General features: G+C 38.8%; 1 protein-coding gene across 1 annotated transcript in view; it reads right to left on the minus strand.

Annotated features, from left to right (window-relative positions):
* Positions 1 to 903, minus strand: part of lingo1a (leucine rich repeat and Ig domain containing 1a) — a 112,822-nt gene extending 111,919 nt beyond the window's left edge. Inside the window, exon 1 of the mRNA XM_051381459.1 lies at positions 530 to 903. The gene's annotated coding sequence lies outside the window, so the exon portion shown is untranslated. The remainder of the gene's footprint in view (positions 1 to 529) is intronic.
* Between the last annotated feature and the right edge of the window lie 23,258 nt (positions 904 to 24,161).

Genomic DNA, 24,161 nt, shown 5'->3' on the forward strand with positions numbered 1-24,161 from the left:
CACACACATGAATACATCTATGCATGTTGAATACAGCCATTCCTAACATGCTCCCACCTCCAGAATCAAAATGCACTACCTTATTATGACAAAGAACCTTCCTGTCAGCTTTAACAAATGGCCAAAACCAATACTATCGCTGTCAGGTAGACCATGCAAAGTTGTCTCTAAGGAATTGAAGCTGAAAATAACAGCAGATCAATAGCAAGTACCAAGTGGGGCATTTTTCCCTCCAGTCTATGACAGCATGAGCAGCACTGCTGGTGCTGGCACACATTTCTGTTCCCGGCTTCTTTCCCTATACTCTCTCACTCTCACCCAGCCAGCCCATCCTTATTTTCTCCCTCTCTCCATGTCTTAAATAGCTTGCTCTGCTTCATTTAACTGCTCCCCTATCCCATAATGTGTACTGCTTGCACCTGTCAATATGTTATGAGAAGTAAATCAGGTAGGAAGTGCAAGAAAAGGAGATGGATCTACAGAAAGAGAGTGAGAGGGAGAGAGCAAGAGCGAGAGAGGATATCCTTACCAGAGCTGTAACGAAGGGAAACCAGAAATTGCTTGCTTCATTCCACGGTGGCTGCTCATTAAATCCAAGATACTGGGGAAAGGATTGAAGATTCCATCGAGATGCTGCCCCGAGAGGAGGAAAATGAGATTCTTTAATGGGAGGATTTTGGTGTGTTGTTAAAAAATGTGGTAAATATGCATAAGGAGAAGGATCTGATATCCAAGTCCAGAGCACTTCATGAGTCCTTCCCGTCAGCTGCGAAGCCACATGTGTATACACACTGAGACATGTGGTTCACACGGCAATCCACGCACATACACACATGCACACATAGGGAGGGTGTATCCTCTGTTAGTCTCAGCTAGGCTGAAAGATTGAGGGAAAATGAAGGAGGGATGGAGACAGAGAGAAAGAGAGACACAGCAGAAGGGAGGGGATCTGGAGAAGGGCAAGGTGGAGGGAGGAGCTGCAGTATGTGATGAGAGAGAGGGGGAGGAGGAAGAGGGGAGGAGAGAGTCTCTCCATCCCTCCTTATTTCTCCCTCAATCTAAACTGCAGTGTGATCTGCACGGGATATAACAGTGGGAGCTAATGAAATTACTTTACCATATCTCCATCTGAACAGACTGCAGGTAATGCCAAACAGCTAAATATGGTGATGAAAGTGAACACCACAGAAGCCATTACAATCGGAGCTGGTTGTGTATCTGAACACTGAGTAATGCCCCTTGCTTGTGCACAAAGCGAAACAGATAAACAAGCTGGGAAGATGGCTGAGAAAGATGAGAAAGGGAGGAGGTTGATGAGCTGGGCAGATAGCCAATATCTAAACATACCCTGGGTAGGGTAATATATCAACTGGGTGCATATCAACTAACTTTGCAAACAACTATCCCAGCACCTCATATAACTGTGGCATCCACTAAGTCTCATCAGCATCTCACTTTTATCACATTTACTTGCTAGTCATGACCACAATCTGATATAGCACTATGCTAATATACAGTACATGATATGGACATATTTGACAATAAAGAGACAGGACACTTTCCCTAGTGCTGTGTGCCCTCTTGAATTACCTGTAGTCAGTAACCTAATCTAGTTAACATAACTTGATTACTTTCTGTTACTTTACCTCAACACCAAATAGCTATGCAAATAAAGATGCAAATAATAACATAAAAATGTTACTTCAGAAAAGAAAATGGAACCCTAGATTTTTAGTATCAGATACTCTTGTGTCTTCTGCGTATGGTATTTTTAAAGAGGAACTGGTGTTTTTTGAAATTGTAACCCTGCTATTTATCCCCATTTTTACTAAATATAATTGTAATCTGATCACATATTTTTTCTGTTACTGTAACTGGTTACAGTTACCTTTTTTGTATCCTGGTTACATGTAATCTGTTACTCCCCAAGCCTGTGTATGCCTGGGTCAGGAATTTGTTTTGCCATAGAAATAATTATAAAGTTCACTGGTTAAATGTGTGAAGTCAAAGAACGAAGTCAGCTGTATTTTTGTCTTTAAGTAAGTTCACTTTTCTTTAACTTAGTACTTCCTGAAGCAACTTTGGTGAAAGTTAAACTGGACCTGATATCCGTGGGTCTTTGCCCTAACAACAATGTATCCTCCAGTATTGTCCAACCACGCACATTGCAAAATATTTCCGCCAACTCATTCTTTGAAAAGCAAAGCGGGCATCCCTTGGCTGACATGAAACATTCTATATAATCCTACACTCATGATTCATGCTCTAAATCAGCATACACTTCGAAGCAGGGGTTGAGAGTATGGGTGGCATAAGTGGTCAGGACACCCCACTGCGCTCAGTTTACAGACAGGATTAAGAATCACTGGTGGATGGATGGGAGGCTGGTGGGTAGAGCTCCGAGGATATCCCTCTCCTCAGTTGAGCCATGGTTGTCAGCGGAAGCCCTTGAGTGATTGAGACGCTTGGTTGGCCTTAGAGGATGAAGACGACTGTCCTTTACACAGATGGCTTGAATGTTATCTCTTCAAGTGTGCAAGCTGACAGAAACTGATTAATACACCACACAAAGATGTCTTTAGAGTAGCTTTAGCATCTTAAAAATACAGCAGAGGCCAAGCAGAATGCCTATGGCTGATGGGAATTAGTATTGCAGATTAAAAATTTGACCTGATAAAAAGTAATGGTTTTATGGAAAGATAATGGATAACCAAAGTTGTTACACAGGGTTGCCAACTCCCCTGTGTTACAACGTTGGTTATCCATTATCTTTCGGCTTGGGCTCTCACACCGCAGAGAATACATTCTGTGCAACATCATCACTCACTTGGTATGAATTCTCCAGACAATGACCTGCTCTGTTCACACGTGCTCAATCTGAAAGTACACGGGCTTTGCACAAGATAGCATTGGACATTTGCATTCACCCATACAGCTTTTCTGTGTAATGTCCAGAAAGGTTTGGGGTAGCAGTGCATGTGTTAATAGGGCTTGGCTGTCCTTGTTGAATATTCCTTCTTGGCTTGCCTACTGATTAGTCATTTGCCGGCAAACCTGCTCCTCATTCTTCAATTAGCTCTTCACAGTGTGTAAGGTGCACTCCAAAACCTGATGGATGCAATGGCACGATGTTGGAAGGACACAAATCTGTACATGCCACTTACGCTGAACTGAGTCAACATATCAAAAGAAAAAAGTAAAGAGATACAGTATAATTCTCATGACTGAATCCAATCAAAAATGTGTTGTACTCTCCGCAAACCCATGCTGAACCCACATAGGTGATTATAATGATTGTGATTAGACCTTCTCTCAGGACTGTGTGGGCGTGTATTGTCTATGCTTGATTGATATCTCCCTGACTCTACACTACCTTTTTTTTAGACATTTTAGGATGGGTTTTTCCCCTCTGCAGTTAGCCTCATCAACAAGTCCCAGGACCCCCACTAACACTGACTCTTAAACCCATCACCCACCCTGAATATATGCTTGACATTAATGCGCTTCCCTTGGTTTTTATCTGGTTACGGTTACCGGTTATATTGTACATAATGTCTCTATCTTTATCTTTATTTATATTACTCTGTGTTTATTGTAATGCACCATCTTACCAAGGCAAACTCCTTGTATGTGAAAACCTACTTGGGAATAACTCCATCTACTTTGCAGAGACAGGTGACATGTGAATAGAATAGATAACACTGTAAATCTAACTTCACAACCAAAACTTGTTCAAGTTCATTTGGCTAATATACGGCTATAAATAGGTCCAGTTGACTTATATTTCATTTATTCCGAACCCCACTGTTTTAAGTTCACTACAGGACTGTCCTCTTTTGAGGAAGAAAGCTGTAGAAGTTGCATGAAATCACAGAATGAGAGCTACTCTACTCCAATGTCACCTGAAACTTTACATTCATTTCAACAAAGAATATTTACGTCTGATCAAGACTGAGACATTTATATATTAAAGATCTATAGGAGGAGAGAGGAGGGGCTTTATACTACAGTGTATCATTTTTCTAAGCAACTCATAATTTACAGTTTGTTTTTTGGAAATATGGTAAATGGACCTGTACTTGTATAGCGCCTTTCTAGTCTTCCGACCACTCAAAGCGCTTTTACACTACGTGAGACATTCACCCTTTCACACACAGTCACTCAGTGATGGCAAAGTCCATTGAACAGAAACTAACATTCATACACATTCACACACTGATGCACGGCATCAGGAGCAATTTGGGGTTCAGTATCTTGCTCAAGGATACTTCAACATGTGGCACCAGGAGCCAGGGATCGAACCCACAACAATGCCTCTGAGCCACAGTCGCCCCAATATAAAAATATAATTTTGGCAATAGATGTTCTGACTGTGACCATCACTGAACACATTCTGAGCATAATGTTAGCATCCCCCTCTTGGTGGCACCGTAGGTGGCTATAGGAAGCCACTAAACCCACACCCACTAAAGCACTTATAGTGTTCCAGGGAATAGTGAATGACTTTATGAGGGAGTGATTTTAGACACAGTGCCATTTTCCGCTGTGTGTCTACCAGATTGTCTGCATAGCTTTTTTGTCACAACTTTCAACCATATCTGAATCTTGTTTCCTCCCTGAGGAACCTAAGAAGCTTGTTTCATCCTGCATGCCTACCAGTTGACTCTGTTAGCTAGACTTTAAACCTCAATTTAGCTAACTGCTGCTAACACCTCTCAGCATAAAACCATACAATTCAAAAGCACCATAGGCTCCAGAATGACTGCAAAGTTGAATCAACAACAATTTCATCCAAAAGTGAAGATTAGAGACTCCATGAAGGCATGATTTATTGCAGGACTGTCATATTAAACTACATTTGTTTTAACTAACTGTACTTAAATATTCATACGCGTATAATCACCTAAGAATCGTTATGGTTTTATATATGCAGACCCCAGGGGTCACCTTCCATGGAGGCAAACACAAGCTTCAGGCCCATTCACATTTTTCTGTAGTTTCTTCTTCTTCATGCTTGCAACAACGTTGGTTATCCATTATCTTTCAGCTTGGGCTCTCACACCACAGAGAATACATTCCGTGCAACATCATCAGGAGCCTACTCACTTGGTGTGAATTCTCCAGACAATGACCTGCTCTGTTCACACATGTGCTCAATCTGAAATTACACGGGCTTTGCACAAGATAGCATTGGACATTTGCATTCACCCATACAGCTTGCATGGGAAGGGTGACGCAAGAGAGTTGCAATTTGCAGCTACACCACTAGATGCCACTAAACCCTACACACTGGTCCTTTGATAAAGTGACAACTGAGTTTGTGTAAAAATGACAGTTCCCTCTTTATGGGGGTTTTGTCAACTGCACCTGGCCAAGAAATAATATGATAATAATAACATCCCCTAAAACTGCAACTTGTTTTCACACTTTGGTTTGTGTAAAAATTAAACTTGAGAAATAATGTATTCATTTTGGTGTCTCGGGAAATAGCCAGGCCAGCGGTTTCCCCCTATTCCTTTAAACAAGACTGCTGGAAGAATGAGAAAATATTGCAATTTGCATTTTTTTTTTTATCTTGAATAAGAAAGATAAAAAATTGTGAGACACAGACACAAGATAATAACTTGTGTGACCAAGAGAATTACTTATGTGCACAACAGTTTAAAAAATACCCTCTCTTGGGTCTTCATGGTCTGTGTACTAATCCACAGTGGCAAAAGTTTTCCTTTTTTTCATACGCTCAACCGTGGTTTGGATAACAGCAATGTGCAGCCAGAAGTTGCAGGATAAAAATGGTTGTTGTTGCTGCTGAAGTACTATAAGTTGAGGTATTATATAGCATCTTTAGTTGACAAACAATTGTTCACAACAGTTATAAGCAAATACTAACTGTTAGTCTGCACCCTGATCACCTGGTAGAGCTATTGCCCCATGTACCAAGGCTGAGTCCTTGCTGCGGTTGCCCAGGGTCCTCTTTCACTCCATCTTTTCCTGTCACTATCAATTAACACCAATAAAAGCCCCAAAATATATATAAAAAAAAAAAAAAATCTAATCCAATCTAAAATGTTATCCTTTGAACTCTGTACATGAATAGCCATTACTACTACTACTACTACTACTTGTTCAAATCTGTAGTACTATCTTGAAAGCAGATATTCTGAGATTACCATGATATTAAATCGATTATTTTATAGGAGGGAATTCAGAAAGGAACTTTACGTTTTCTCATGTATCAACATATACTACTACAATCACCTGATAAGGAATATATGTTTGGCACATGTGGGATATATGGTACATTCTCTTAGGTGGTATGGTCACTTTTTTCATTAAAGGATGGTGTTAGAGATTTGAAAATCTATTCCAATAATAAAGACTTGTTGATGAGAATTACACTTTACCAGGACAAAATGTTAGTCCGACTCAGTGTATTGTGTGTACAGTAATGGCCAATAAACAACAGGGAAAGCAGTGATTGCCTATTTGTGTGTGAAGTCAATATTTACTGATAGTCATAAGCTTGGACAATGGATTGATAGTTGTTGTTTCAGGGCAATGTCTGCATGCATACCGCCACTCAGAGACTCGTCATGTGGCAGTGAATGATGAATGATTTTCCCTCATTTTCTTCCCAGAAGTTACACTAAATATCCACTATGAAAAAATGTTGCACCTGCAGTTTCTCTATGTGACACAAACAGATGCTTCTGCAAGGTTGGTGCTTGGAGCCAATCATACACATCCATGAATTATTAAATAGTAGCTCCAGCAAAGCCTGGACTTTTTGTCCATGTACACAGAAGACAGTCCCCGCTTTCATTGCAATCCAGGCGTTTGCTCTTGTCCTTGTTTAGCATTCTCGGTGTGGTCCCCGGGGTAATGCAGATACAAAATCGTAGCTCTGTGCATGACAGCATTTCTCCCTTTTCAACACCATTGTGACCCCCAAGAAGTGTTCAGCCCCTGAATTTCCCCATGGATCACCCAGCCAGTGTAACATATGCACGCATGCATCAAGGAAAATGGTGGAATTGATGTGTGTGTGTGCGTGCCGATTGCTTCAACACCATTACAAATTGCCTGCGCTCAAGCAATCTATGTATCCTCTGCAGACGGAAAAACGGAGGCTTACTTTTTTGAATTTCCAGCAACATTACACCTATGTGATCTTAGTTGGTACTACAGGTCATAACATGTAAAATTGGGATGAACCTAGAAGATTTTACATTGTTTGTCTGAATAAATTCGTATCTCTTTTCACGTAACGTTACAGGAGATTTGATTCATGAAAAAATACACTAATACTACAACTAATAATATACATTAGTGTACAATCACCTGAAAATAAGAACACCAGTAGTTGTGTTTTCATTAACTTAGAATGCAACTTCACCATTAGATGCCACTAAATCTTACACACTGGTCTTTTCAAAGGTTATGAGAAGGAGAATGTAGCAGCAAACAACTATTTGCTCTGTAAATATACACCAATCATCCATAACATTATGCTCACTGACTAGTGAGGTGAATAACACTGATTGTCTTATTATCATGACAATTGTCAGTGGGTGGGATATATTAGATAGCAAGTGAAGATTTGTCCTCAAATTTGATGTGTTAGAAGCAGGAAAATGGGCAGCGTGATGATTTGAGCGACATTGACCAGGGCCAAATTGTTACGACTGGGTCAGAGCATCTCCAAAACTGCAGCTCTTGTGGGGTGTTCCCGGTCTGCATCCCAGTTGGTTGCCTATGGGACTCTACACTCCCTCCACCTGTGTTGTTGTCCAAGTATGCAAGCTCCTGCATGAGTGCCTCTGTGTGTAACTGTTTGCTTTGAGGACACTGAGAGACTGAAATGGCTGTTTTTCTCATTTACATCACTGATTTAAGAATGTACTACGACCAAAACAGAGTTGGCGATTGTTAGAATAGTAGAATGGTTATAATAATGGCTTCAGTCAGTTTTATTTTTATTTAATTTATATTTTATTTTATTTTATTTTATTTATTTTATTTTTCTGTCCAGTTTGAATGAAGTTACAATGCTATGATGATCTGCCATGTAAAAGTACTGGAGTCTGGTGGCAAGTGATGGTAATATAACAGCTGTTTCTGGTCAAACAAAATGGATCATACTCTTTAAGAATTTGCACTAACAATAACAATAGGAGTCTGTCAGTGGCAAAAACAAGCACTTTTAGTGGACATACTTTGACAGGCGAATTTGTTCCCATGGATTAGCCAAGATTGCTGCTATTGAAGCCAGTTTTGCAAATATTTTCATATCTAACCCTGTGAATCAAAGGTTTAATTTGACCAAACCAGCATTGATGTGGTCTGGAAAGACTAACAAAGACAGTTTTGAGAGTTTTATTTTGTTTCTGTCCACTTTAAAATGGGTTTTACTATTATCTTCAAAGTATAATTACTGGTTTTGTAATTTAATGTTATTTTTCATCTATGTTTTTTTTTTAGACTGGAGGATCTGTTGGCAGAAATGTAATATATGACATCTATAACTGTGTTTTTGTTGGTGTTTAATCACCTGAAATTATCATTATGTTTTCGTTATTTTAGAATAAGACGTTTTTATATACATAGGAGAGGGTCCTCTTCCAAAAAGTCCACCATATTGAACTGCCATGTTTCTACACTAGCCCAGAATGGAGAAAACAAACACTGGCTCTACATAGGACCTTTAACTTTGTTAAAATTTTTGTGGCCACCATTGTTTCTCTCACACATTTCAATGGCAAGTGATATTCAATTGGTTACAATCTGCAACTTCACACATTACACATTGATCTTTTAAGGTAGCCTATAGTCACATCACAAAGAAGCTTTAGCAAACTAAATACTTTTTAGGCTGCTGTGTACAATAAAAATTGAATTATACTATTTAAATTGCCTGATGCACCTGCATTTGTTATATTCATTTTTGCTTACACAGCAGTTTGCTGTAATTATCCCCACATACCGTTGGTCATATTACCTTTGTAAACTCTATTTGTATATTTGTAGTATTTCCGTTAGCAATGTCAATGGTGGCAAAAAAAAAAGAGAGAGATTTCAATAAAGGCCAGGCACAGCCCTTCCTATCCCAAATGAGCATAGGATCCATAGACAATGGGAACATTGTGTCCCTAATCCAGCAAAAGAGCCAAAATCCCACCAAGCAATGGAGTAGTTAATTACATGTTGGCAGTTGGTGTTAGCAGTTTGCTACAAAATCAAACTGGCCAAGTATTGCATTGTTTATATACGTATATATACAAATCAAAGATATTGAGGAGAGCTTCATTTACATTGCATAACCACTAACGGAGTACAGCAGACATTATTATTAAGTAATTGTTGATCAATGTTGTTGTAATTTCAGAAAAAAAAACCTGTGTGACATGGTATCATGAGCACATTTTTAATCCTCTTCTTTACAGACCTGTTAACTAAAAGGTACTTATAGTTCTGCACAACAGTAGCTCAGGGGCCTTGGGACCAAATGCACATTGTCAGAATCAGAATCAGAATCAGAAATACTTTAATAATCCCAGGGGGAAATTATTTTCGTTACAACACTCCAGATATACAAGCAACAAAATACAAACAACATATATATATACAACATTCAGCACAAAAAATATAAATATATATATATATAACTATATATATATATATATATATATATATATATACAAGATCAATGTACAGTATTAATGTGCAAAAAGTGCAAAAGAATTGATTGTCTATGTTTTGAGTCAAAATTACAGAGGGGGGGTGTCTGACTCTCTGAGGGAGGCGTTGTAGAGATTGATAACCACAGGTAGGAATGATTTCCTGTGGCACTCTGTAGTGCATCTGGGTGAGAGGAATCTTCTGCTGAAGGTGCTCCTCTGCTGGGCCAGTGTGTCGTAGAGAGGGTGAGAGACATTGTTCAAGATGGACTGAAGCCTGGACAGCATCCTCCTCTCTGCCACGATCGTCAGGGTGTCCAGCTCCTCCCCTACGACATCACCGGCCCTCCTGATCAGTTTGCTTAGTCTGTTGTTGTCTGCGACCCTCAGCCCACTGCTCCAGCATGTGACAGCGAAGAAGATCGTATTGGCCACAACAAACATTGGACTGGTCACAATCCTTCAAGAGAGGTGAGTCCTTATTACTGGTTTTCAAGATTGTTGTAACACTAACCCAAAAGTTCAAGGTATGCCACCTTAACCTGAGTCTACCCAAGACTGCTATATTAACACACACATAAGTGTAAAGAGAATCAGACAGAGACATGGCTTCGAGTTCAACTGTATAGAGAGTTCATTAAAAATAGTAAAAACTGCTATAATACGGAATACAAAAACGCAAATACTCAGATTTAAAAATGACAATAATACTATGATCCCATATGCTCTGTGCTTTGCAATAGGAAACCAAGATAAATAGTTATTATTCTTACTTACACAACTATTGAAAAGGTACTTAATAAGACAGACCAACTGTTGAAGGGCTAGCCTATCTCCAATTCTGTTTCACCATGTGTCCCCTTTAAATCATACACCCACACACACAGACACTATCACTGCAAAGACAGAAAGATCCACCCTAAGTGTTGTGTGATATAATATAATAAAGTTATAAAGACTTCGGTCTAGACCTGCTCTATTTGAAAAGTGTCCTGAGATAACTTCTGTTATGAATTGGCGCTATACAAATAAAATTGAATTGAATTGAATTGAATTGAATTGAATTGAATTGATATTTATCAGCATGCAAGTGCACAGCAAACCAAATGACCAGCACCTCCAACAGTACAGCCCGGACTAGATGAGGGAGCACTGACAGCATTAAAGCATTTTAGAAGAATCAAAGAGACACAGTAAGTTCATCTCACAAGGCACAAACAGGGATGAACTTAATAAGTTAAACAGGCTAAATCATAATAGCCAAAATAAAAACAAAAGATAGAGTTAGGGGAAAAGGCAAAAACACTGTATGGGCAAAACAACAACAAACTATTGTTAAAAAAGTTATATATAAAAAAGGAAAAAAAAGTAATGTGAGTGAGTAATGCATGAATAACGTGGGCAATAAGACTTTATTACATTATTAATTAATTAATAACACTTATATAATAATAATAATAATAATAATAGTAATAATAATCATCATCATCATCATCATCATAGAAAATAAACAAATAGATAAACAAATAAATAAGTGAATAAAAATCTATTAAAAGCCAGATTGAAAAGGTCTTGAGTTTGATTTAAACATATAAACACTGTCTGCTGCCCTCAGGTCCTCAGGAAGGCTGTTCCAGAGACAAGGGCCATTGTGATGAAAGGATGGCTCACCATGGGTCTTTGTTCTGACTTTGGGGATAATTAAAAGGCCACTACCTGAAGACATGAGGGTTCGAGGGGGTTCATAGGCTGAAAACAAATCTGATAATTAAGTAGGACTAAGGCCATTAAGAGCTTTATAAACCAATAAAAGGATCTTGAAATCGATTCTGAAGCGAACAGGTAGCCAATGCAGAGACTTTAAAATGTATGTAATGCGTTCTCTCTTTCTGGTCCTCTTCAACACACATGCAGCTGAGTTGCTGAAGTAATTGTAATTGAGTCATATTCTTCTTAGATAGACCAGAAAGTAGAGCATTACAATAGTCAATCCTGCAGGTAATAAAGGCGTGCATTAGTATTTCTGTATTGGCCTGATAGAGAAACAGTCACACTGGTGATTTTTTAAAATTATAAAATGCATTTTTTAGTTATGTTTGTAATGTGTGGGTTTAAAACTTAGATCTGAATCAAAGATAAATCCAAGGTTTTTCACTTAACAGGGGTGCAATAAAACAGCTTACCTCTACCAGTGGGATCTATGACATCTCTTACAACTCCAAACGTTTAGTGCTGGAGTTATTTGTACAGATAACAGATGGTGATAGCAATGCCATACAAAAAAAAACCAAAAAAACAAACAGGACTTCAGACCAGTTTAACGATGATGTGGAGACTCGTAGTAGTTTTGGCGACTACACACACACTGCTGGAGAATGGATTTTCTGGGGTATATACCACGGGATATTTAAAGTGTGCCTCGATCTGAGATTTAGTGGGCTGCCTTGTTGCGTTGTAGGCGTTTTACTTATATGGAAAGTGACAGCTAATGGAAGAGGAGACGTAATATGACAGTGGCAGTCAGGTAAAAGTGGCTTGGAAGTGGCTTGGCAGGTGTAAGTGTGAAAGACATGGAAATGGCCCTGCTACACAATGAAAACATTGTATGTCTCTTTTGACATTATTACAGGAATTACTGTTTTTGAAAAGTACATATCTACTTTACATCTTTGCCTATAAATATTATTAACATTAACAATACAGTTTTCACCTTAGAAACACACAATGTCAGACCAGTTCTACAGTCAGTCCTTATAAAAAAGTAAAAGGTGACAATGTTTCCTTTGGAGCTGTAATAGTAAAATTATACCAAGGGTCATTCAGGTGTCACCTAAATTTAGCAGTATGGAATTAGGCAGACAGTAATAAGCCACTAAGACTGATGTTAATGAAGTTGCAGCGAACACTAATGGAGTGGCAATTTTTTGAGCGACAAAAGAGCAATTATGTAAAACATTAGGTCATTGTGCATGTGAGTTTATTATCACTGAAGAAAGGTGCAAAGATGGATCACCTGAAACAATGTTTAAATTACATCAACCCACAATGCAGACTTTCTTGTTTTGCCAAAGTTTTGCTAAAATGTTATTTTTTTTTCTTTCATCCTTTTGGATGGTGTGCTGACTCTAATCACTGACATCAAGACTAAAGGTGCTTTCAGATGGCAAGTGTACCGCTGCCACCATTGTTTCTAATGTACACATGATGGTAACCTTGCAGCCGAGGTAGGTGGCAGCAGCCGTCTAAGTTGACAGTGGTTGAATTATTTCTGCTTGCTGCCACAGCTTGCTTTGTGACCATGGCAACCAAAGAAACCATGACCCCAAAAATAGATCCAGGTTTGTGTTCTTTAATATATATTTTTGGGGGCTTTTTGTCTTCATTTGATAGGACAGCTGAAGATAGACAGAAAAGAGGGAGAGAGAGGGGATGACACGCAGCCACAGGTCGGATTCAAACCCATGGCCGCTGCTTCAAGAACTCAGTCTTGGTACATGGGGCACCAGCTCTACCAGATGAGCTATCAGGGCGCCACAGTAGCTAATTTTACTGCTATGTGAGCACTAGTAAATCCTACACAAAAATGATCATGGAGGGGTTACATATTAATGTACTATGGCACAAGTCATTGGTAGCTGAGAAGGTAGCCATAAAGGCTGAGTTGCACCCTGCTGTTGCCAAGTCAAAATATAGAACACAGTGATAGTGTGATGCTAGACTTATGTAGCTAATTGTTCTGTCATCCTGTTTATACCAAGTCAAAATACATGTACAATACATTTCATTCTGATAGTCTCTTTATTTAAACAGTTAACACGGAGGTGGCAGGCATTTCCAAGAGCAGCCCAAGTTCTATTCACAATCTGTTTAAAGGTGTAAGCTGCTGCAACTCGTTTTGGCTTTAGCAAATGTTCCTGTTGAATCCCCAACTCAAGTTTAACAACCTTCTTGACTATCATTTCCAAGAGAAACTTGTCTTTTGAATCAGTTAGAGTTTTAGACACAATGGAAACAAAAGCTTTGTTTTGGCCTCAGCTAGAGTGATTTGGGTATGCATTAGTTTATTGTTCCAGGGTGGGAAAACAACCTATGTTCCAGACATCTGGCCTGGCCAATTCCTGTGTCAGTGGCTGTGTCCCCCCCTCAGCTCCCTCTCATTAGCTTGACCTCTTACCCTGCAGTTTTAATAATCCACAATATTACTACCCCTAGTGACCCATGCATATTTATGAAGCCCTCATTATGCCATCACTCAAAGTAATCATTATCCTGGGGCCCATTATAGCACATTTTTGGCACTATCCACTGCGGGACTGTGTTTCAACAGACACAGCACAAGCAAGTGTGCTTGGCAGACTTTTACACCTTGGGGGATCACAGGGATCACAGGTGGCATTGAAGAGTGACAGATGCATATATTGCTCTACATAAACAAGCAACATATTAAAATGATCAGGCCAAATGAGCAAAGGGAATACAATCATGTAGCTTGCTGGAATGACTCAAAACCGAAAAGAGGGGCTCTGCTGTAAACCTGGACAATTTCATCTCTCCCAGCCTCAAGGACTCTACCCGATACTGTCTTCCGCATACTTGTGCTTGCTTTCCAGCTGAATAACTACACTAACAATCTTCTCTCCTTGTGCTGCTTTTATGCTTGTTTTATTTGCTTTTAGCTGTGTATTGATTGCTCCTGTTCCTACTATTGTCTGTAAGTCAAAGATACAATGTCTATTGTTGTTCCCCAGATCTATCCTGGTGCTCATATTGTTTGTATTTGTAGCAGTGTGTGTCGTCTGAGAATGCTCCTCTTTTGAGTCTATTCTGCTGCTGCTTGCAGCTGTGCTACTGTTGGCCTGCTGGTGCTGCCTTCTCTCGTCCTTTGCTGTGTTGTTATACTTTGTTTTCACTGTTTGTTCTCTGGCTCTGGCTTTTGATGTTAAGTTCCACTTTATCTTATACTTTGGTGCACAGGTCTTGTTTCACAGCAGGAAACAGTTGCTGATTGTTGCTGACTTGAACCAACCTGTGTTTGATTAATGTTCAGACTTCCACCTTTGCTTGCAAACACCGTTCCGGCTCCTTCTAGCAAAATGTGTGACTTTTCCAACTGCAGTTTACGAGAGGCCAAATCCACGTCCCCATCAATCAGTCAGATGTCACTCATCAAATTATTGAAAGTGATATCATATTTGCAAACTGTGGATTCAGGACAAAACTATTTTTTCAGCTAATATTTCAGTAAGATTTAGAATTTTAGAAGTTTTGTTAAATTTGTAGAATTTGGAAAATGCAAACACATAATTTGGCCACTGATATTGAAAAATAACCAAGCCACTCAAGTATAACAATAGCAGACATCAGCGCGAATAAACTTGAAAATATATGGTATTAAATGCCCCTTTCTTATTATCCTAGAACTTTATTAACTAAACTTGATGTTGGATTCATTGCCACAGCAGTGTATGAATAGGAAGTATCTAGATTTCCCTTTGGTCATTTAACTATATTACCACTCAATACAAATGAGATCATCATCCTGTTATTATTATATTATTATTAAAGGCTGCTCCTTTTTACGTTATGTAAGTCTTGCAAGTTTGTGGATGACAAACTGACAAATACTGTAGAAAACACATATAAAAGAAAGCACTGTGCTTGTCTTCTTTTAACAGCCATTAATTGATTGAATTTAAATAATAAATATGACAGTTAAATATTGTATGCACAGAGGTTTTGCTAAATTATTTGATGACTTGCACCAATGTGGTTGCAAATGCCTGTATTGAGCCAATACATCCTTCTCAATGTCCCTGTGGTGTTTTATAATGATTACATATAAATACAGCTGGGTACACTTTTTGCCAAAAGAGGATAGAACAGGATTATCCATCCAGGTGTAGTTGACTTTACTTTGCAAATCCCCTTCTCGTAACAGCTCAACTTAAAGATAATTGTCTAAATAAATAACTAAAATGCCTCATAAATGAAATGAAATACACTGCAAAGGTGGCCAATATTCTAAAACAAGCCTTCAGAGGATATAAAAAATATGACGGTTTTATCAGGAAAACTCTTGGGGGTATTACCTGCTTCACAATAGAGAGGCTGATTAAATGAAAAGTGGCAGTGTCACCCACAATGAAACATTGTGCATTCTGTGACACAGCAGAGGTATTATGGCTATTTTGGAGACATAACCTTCAGTCCGTAGAACCAAGGTTGTACTGCTCATCTAGTGCAGTGGAGTGGGACAAAGCCTGGAAAGTATAACTGAATTTTATTTCACTCAGATGAATAGTGGTCAAACATCTAGTATGATTATGGTTTTGGTTTTTTGAATCTAACGGATAGATTATTAGATGCATCCTTGCTGCCAGATTTTAGACACTGTAAGTTTATGAAAATGTGCTTTTACTTTACTGGGTAAGTTTTTGTATGTTATGTGAATGTATGTATATTCTTAAATATACTGTATGTCAGTCCTTCCAGAAAAATGAGTACAAAAATGAGGAGTTTTTTGTGATTGTGCAAATCCTTGATTATGTGACACGTTTTCTTAAAAAATGCCATGGAATATGCGGGATATTTATGCAATTTTATGCGATGAGATTGCGGGAACAACTGCGGTTTGATGAAAAACAGAAAAAAAAGGGATTCCCCCAACACCCTGTTCTCACTAGGCTACTACCTTAATGTAAAGAGTCATTTCTTATTACTTCCTATGATAAGCAAGTATACTACATCACAGAAAGTGCTGGGAATATTTAAGTTCTCATCTTGTTTTATTTCAGAACTTAATAAACATATGAGTAAACACTGATGGGTCAAACAAGTTCTGTAGCTTTACAAAAGGAATATGCTACAACTTCTGTAAAAATAAATGAATAAAATATAAAAAAATAAAATGTGGCAAAGTGGTTGTCCAGCGTCGACTTCCACCTGTGGTCCAACACGCAGTTGCACGGAGTGCAAAATAATTTGCCCCCACTGTCATGTAACACACGGGGAAACTGCTTTGCGCGGTCTTTTGCGCTTATTTTTGTTGGCAAATGAGACTGATTTGCGGGCTTCATCGTGGCTTCATCGCGGGGTTTGCAGCTTTTCGATGATGGTCACGTTGCGTAATTACTAGTCACTTCATAATGTTCCCATGGCAACAGGGGAAAATGGTTGCTCTTGTGTGAAGTAAACGCAACATTTTTCAAGTTTCTGCCAAGATATATGTGACTTTTTTGCAACAAAAATGCGGGGATTATGAAATCATGCAAGCCCCGCATATTTTGCGCGGAAATCGGCAATTTATGTGGCGAAAGTGCGGCGTATTTGAAAGAATGCGGCCCCCGCATAAATATGCAGACTTTGGCTGATTATGCATTGAATTATGCGAACGCATAATCGCGTTTTTCTGGAGGGACTGGTATATATAATGTATTGTAAGGTAAAACTTTTTTTTAACCACAGTCCGATTATATATTATATTCACATTACCATGACCGATAATCTAGCAAAACACAAAAAGGAACTGTTTTTATCTGTTACAAAGCAGACCAGTCTTCAGAGAAATAAAGAGGATATTAAGGTGTCATACAGCTGGTGAAGGCATTTTCACCCCGTCAGCCTGCTATCATTGTTCAGAAATTTGTTTGGTGTTATGATGCTCATAACTTTGGGCTACCTGCAGTGGAAACCTCCTCCAAATATTCAATTTTGCTGCCAAGAATGTTTCAATATGTGAAATTCCATGCCCATTCATGAATATTTTAAATGAAAAGGCATACATGTTGAACAGATTATGAAAAAGTGCCCATCACCACATCTCAAATGTTTAACTGTTTGTCTGTATATGTGATTTGTTGCTATTTTGTCTCACTAATTCTGTGTATTTAATTAGTGGTCTGTAGTCCGAATAAAATTAGACTAGACTAGCCCTGAGCATTCACATGTAATGCTTAATCATGTTTAAAAAAATAAACGCTTGACTTATGACATCTGACATGAACATGCATAGCGTATGAGCTTCCTTTGATAACACAGCAGAGTGAACAAGAATAATCGGTGAGAGAAGTGACAAAGACTGGAATTCATGAATGCAGGACATCACAGGTACATATTTTCTCAGCAGTGAAATTATATAATTACACTAAAAACATACATGTGCTTCGGACGGTTCTGGCAACCATGTCATCCATTAATTACTGATAATGGACACCTCGAAGGGCATTATCCTGCTAATAACTTGGTCACTTGCCAAAGGGAAAAATAAAGATAATTATTCTATATTTTCAAGCGTTTTTCAATCCAAATCTTGTTTTTTACAAGCCATAACTTGTTTCCCTGCAAACACCTGAAATCCATCCTAATACCTGGAAAAATAATTGCCATCCCATGAAGTGCAAATGTAATGGAAACATTATTCACTACTCCAGGAAATAGGACGGACCATAGATTCAACTTGGCAACAACAGATGTTTTTAGTTGCCTCCTCTCATTGAGGGTTAGCATGGCTCAGCTATGAGCCACAGAGCTAACCTTATGCAAGCAAGATTCAAAGTCAATAACAGCATAGCATACAGCCGACAAACGGTAAGTATAATTCAATAGTATGTTTAACAACAAGACTAGCTAGCACTCCAGCCATGTTATTGTACCCAAATTAGGCATGTACTGAGTGCCGCAGCCTGGAGTAGTATCTGAATAGCGGACGGGATGTGGTAACGTCACTTATACAAAGTATTAGAAAGTAGTTCAGAGCGGCAGTGTAGGGGCTCGTGTGTTACAGTCACCATCCTGTGGTGTTCAGAAGATGAGGCACTGACAGGTGAAGTGAATAACACTGATTGTATGGTTATTATGGCACCTGTCAGTGGGTGGGATATATAATGCAGCAAGGGAACATGTTACTCTCAAAGATGTGTTAAAAGCAGGAAAAATAGGCAGCGATTTGAGTGTCTCTGACAAGGGTCAAATTGTGATGGCTAAACGACTGGGTCAGAGCATCTCCAAAACTGCAGCTCTTGTAGGGTCTTTCCGGTCTGCAGTGGTCAGTACCTATCAAAAGTGCTCCAAGGAAGGAAAAGTGGTGAACCGGAGACATGGTCATGGGCGGTCAAGGCTGTGGGGAGCGAAGGCTGGCTTGTGTGGTCCGATCCAAGAGACGAGCTACTGTAGCTCAAACTGCTGAGAACTACTTAGTAGGGGTCCTACATCAGGGATTAATGGACACCCAGCAATCAAGTATTCAGCCAAACCATGGTTTAAATATATTTTTTCACACCTCTGTCTGTCTGGTCCCTGTTTCTAAATATAGCTCCATGTCTCATCACACAGTCTTCCTTCAGCTTAGTTCTAATTTACTTCACCTTTTATTTGACAATTTGGAATTTTGCCTTAGCCAAGATGATATTATGACCGTCACTATGGCAACTCAGTTTGTGATAGTGAAGTTGTGATAGTATTTCCATATTGATGAGTGTGGACACGATGGCAACACTCTGATCTGTTTTCATTTCCAGTTGTCTACAGCATACTATCAGTTCTCGAGGGGGAAGTCGTAGTATTTCAATAATGAGAATTCTCGCATATTCTTTAACACGACTCTGTATAATTTTACTGCCTCAGAGTAGCTTTATATATACTGTAAATATGATATGATAAGATGTATCTGGGACACGTCAACATCCATGGTTGTTTCCATAGTTCTTAGATTATTACTAGACTATTATTATTTGTCAGCTTTATTCTTGAACCTTTAATTATTCATTAACCTCACCACTTCCTGTTTAATTTATGTCCTAATTTGATTCCAGTGATTTGGCTTCACAGCATTATATTGCATTCTTTATAAAGCCACCTAAGTCCTGCATATCTTTGGTAACTATGAAGACTAGTTTAACCACCAGACCAGGTACACACAAACTCCTGCTGACTCATTGCCTCTGCATACCTCACTGTCAGTCATTGTGTTTTTAACGTATGTAATGTACTGTTTTATATTGTTTTACTGATTGATGTTCTTGTATTCTTCTTATATTATACAGTGTCTTTGAGTATTCAGAAAAGCGCTTTCTAAATAAAATGTATTATTATTATTATTATTGGGGCAATAAAGACTACTTTTAGGTTGAAAGTAGCTGCAATGAAAGGTGTTAACAGCTTATCCAGAGTAATGTCGGAAATGATTCTGGGAAATGATGTACTGTTTCTTACAACTTTTAAATGTCAATTTTCAAGCAAACAAAAATGTAATTCCATTCACCTCCAATGTACACAACAACTGTACTGGGTTGTAGAAGAAACCAAAGAGATTGATATCTCAAAACAAGGGCAAATAAATCCATGCTCCACACCCCTTGCAGAGAATGACTAAATATGCTCTTTGGGTAAACAACCCTTTTACTTAATTAAACTCTACTCCACGGTTTGAAGTCTGAGTTCTACAATTATGGGGAGTCTACCTCCCCTAACAAGGTGCTGAAATAAGACTTGACTCAGTCCTTGGCTACAACATAAAATAAATATCAGATTGAAGGCAGCAGAAAGTCTCAGAAACCTGGATTAGATATTTTTACTAGAGTAGCAGGGTTATTCAAAGAGGTTTTTGAAGAGAGCTGGTTAATGTGGCGCCAGTGTTCATTCTGCTGCACCAGAGCCAGAGGATGTCCGTCTCTGGGGGCTCTAAGTGTGTGCGTGTGTGTGTGCGTGTGATTCAAAAGGGAGGCACTGAGCCTCAACCTGGAGCCATCCCAGATTATCCCTCTCTGAGCTTCAATACCCCTGTGTGTGTATGGCACACATGCAAACCACAGACACACACACACATACATCCAGCAGCACCCAGCATGAATGGATGAATGATTTGAATTGATCCTCTTCCAGGTTCATAAACTCTCTCATTGTCTGTTATGAAATTTGTTGGGTAAATTAAACTCACATTACTTTACGTATATACTCTACACACACACACACACACACACACACACACACACACACACACACACACACACATACTGAGTGCGAGTGAAATATTCTAACATAACATATTTTTTAAAACTAGAGTTTAGATGACATAATTATAATTAAAACAAAGTTCAGGCATAGATGTCTAATCATGCACAAACAATATTGCCTACTCTAGCTACACAGTACCAAAGGCCAGAATTACTGTACACGTAGAACTTTTTTCAATGTATTTTAGTAGCAATTATTAAGGGTTAAATTTTCATATTTGAGGTATCTTTCTTTCAGAAGCATGAGCAGAACATTTCACAGGCAACACTTGAAGCAGGTCAACCCCTCTCAATATCTGAATGTTAGCATTATTCCATATCACTTAGTATAGTCAAAGAGACCTGTCAAAATGGGGATAAAGTCAGCTTATTCTTAAAGGCACCCTTCCCTTTAATGCTTACAGTGATAACTGAAGGTTACCCGCTCAATGGAGCTGCCATGATAATTGACATTTAGTGATGAAATGCCTCACACAATGAATGCTAAAGGGAGAACTAATTACTGCCTATCCAAGTGTCAATAGCATCATCTGCTCTCTTCTAAATGTCAGTTTTACATTGAAATGCTGGAGGCACGGCTGCCAAGCACTAATGGCTGGTCACTGGCAGCACTAGCTTTAGAGCACACTCTCAGGTAGGATGTGACGAACATTATGACAGCTCTCATTCACATGCTACTGCTTGTCCTTAAAGATACAATAATTGAAATTTTCACATTTTGAAGTCTTCGAATGACCACCTTCTATGAGATGGCATCATTAGTCTTGATGTCCTCCTCTCAGTGTGTTGGTGGATTTGTTACAGGATGCAGGTTATGTGGTTAGAGCAGTAGTTTACAGTTGAATGGAACAATCAAACACTGGCTCTAGATAGGGTCTTTCGCCTTTTTCACGCGGTGAGGTGGTTCAATCTCACCACTAGATGTCACTAAATCCTACACACTAGGCTTTTAAAAAAACAGTAAATGGTGGAAATGTTTGTGACTTTAGGTTGTGAACACTTGACTTGTCACTCAGTAAGACTGGACTTCAAGAATGAACTCTTAATTAATGTCTGTCACAGGTATGTTGTTGAGCAGTTTAGTTTTGGCTTGTGAGCAAAAAGAAGAAAAAGATGGAGCCACTCATATGAAGTGTTTAGATGTAGGACAGAGGTATTTTACAGTCTTGGTAGACATCAAGCTTGAGGTAATATAATGAAGATGAACACTGCCTCCTCCTCATGTACCTGTCCTGTGGACATGAAGGGTAGCATGCCTACAGCAAGGCTCTGATCACCCCCTCACACAGCAGCCTAGTGCTGCTGTACAGTGTGTTCAGTATCTGTTCAGAAGACTAGTAACCCTGCATGAGAAACTACCTAAGTTACATGTACAAGTGAAAAACAATGGCTGCATCCCAGTGTCATTAGATAAATAACACTGTGATGGACTGCCACTAGTTGACAATTATATTGCAAAACTGTGACTAGTAAAACAACCTGTCATGTCTAGCTTCATCCAGTCCAGCCCCATGATAAAAATATACTGAAGAAATCCAAATTTTACTACAAATTCAGAATCATGCCTGCTGTGCCAGACCTGTACTGACACCTGGTACCTGTATTGTAATGCAACCAAGAGCAGGATTAATTGAATGAACTTTAACTTAAAACTCATTTTTGAATGAATCATCTTTTAACAAAAAAGCTTTGTAGAAACTTGTCTTTTGTCATTTTTTTTTTATCAATTTGGAGAAGCTAACGGTGATTACCCCTGTGTCCAGGTGAAGACTTGCATTGGAATGCCATCAGTTATCCTGAACTAGTGTGCCTGTCACTATTATTGCACTGTTGGGTTTGTGTCTAATCTGACCCTTACACAAGGCTGTCACAGTTAAGGTCCTGGTACTCATTACCAGTTGCAACAAAGGGTCACAACCACTCTGGTCCTGGAGATGGAAGGTCAGGGCTAATCACAGTGACACAGCAGTCATGTCAGCTGAGAGAGAAGTGTTGAATGCCATGGCTCATTATGCTAGCAGTGACACTGAAAGAAAGATCGAAGTTAACAGTGCATCCCTGCCTTGGTCTCTCAAAACTAACGTGGCTTTACTTTAGCAGTGTGAATTCACTATGCCATATAAAATAAAATTAAACATTACTGGGAAACTCAAGACAGATTATTTGACACAGAGACAGGCAGTGTATTAATTATTATTTTTTTCCTCTGGCTCTGGCACTAAATAGCTCATTCTTTATCACTGAATTAAAACTGAAACTGGCAACCACAACCTGTGCCTGTACCTTTGCCAGTGCAAACTTATAAGAAACTAAGTGCAAGTTTCTGCTGGCCAACAATATGAACAATGTTTTGAACATTGGGGTCCACAACTTAAATTTGGAAAATAGATATTGCAATTGTATTTATATTTGTGATTGGATCATACAACACCGCATTGGTAAACTTCACTTACCTTTTGTAAATAACACATTAGATACAAGGTCTGATAGTGTTGGATATTAGCCTCAATGAATGAAAAAAAAAGAAAAGATTTGTTGCTGTTTTTCATTCAATGATGTAATGAGCAAATATATGAACATATACAAATAAGATCACTGGACTGGGGCTGGTTTTGACACATACAGGCTCTCACTTCTATGAATACAATATCCAAAGGAATCGGCATCATGGTAAACGTATATGTAGAATAAGTCACCACCTCTCCTCACCACTGTTTTTGATGCAGAACAGTAGCAGTAAAGGAAATAGTATAACACTCAGATATTTTTCTGCATTGTAATGCAAGATATTTGCTCCCAAAAGGGGCTATGATATCTCAGAACATGTGGAGATCGAAGAGGTATTTAAGCAAGTATTTGTTATAATCTCAAATGACTTTTCAATTGGCTCTAATTTAACTGCCATCGAATTGCTCTCCCATGTTCTCGTATTGACTGTTGCATGCAAGCGACATGGCTTGGGGGTAAATAAAGAACAAGGCCACTGAGAAACATGGCATAAGTGCAAACAGGCTGCTAATTTCTACAGGCATGATGGGATACATTTGCCTGCTGCTACAAGTAAAAAAAAAAAATGACATTGCCTCCATGCAGTCCAATCCTTCATGCCCCAATCAATTACTAATGGCTTTGCTATTATGAGCTGTCTGGAAAGTGACTGATGGAGGTTAAGTGTTTGGTGGGGGTTCACCAGGTTACATGTCAATAGTGATAAATGGTATATTTGTTTTAATGCATTTTATTACAATATAATGATCAACTAGGACTGGTACTCAAACATAGCATTACAGGGCAATTTCACCCAAATTTCAACTAAACATTTCGACTCAAAAAAGCTTGAAATGGACTTGCTGGTAGCCAAATGGTTTAAGGTGGATACTACATAATTGTAACATCCCCAGGTTAGAGACTTTTATTGCATTTCATACTCTTCTCTTTTTGCCTTGTTTCCTGTTTGTTTCTTTGTGTACACTAA

Source organism: Dicentrarchus labrax, unplaced genomic scaffold, assembly GCF_905237075.1.
Source record: "Dicentrarchus labrax unplaced genomic scaffold, dlabrax2021, whole genome shotgun sequence".
Lineage (NCBI taxonomy): Eukaryota > Metazoa > Chordata > Actinopteri > Moronidae > Dicentrarchus > Dicentrarchus labrax.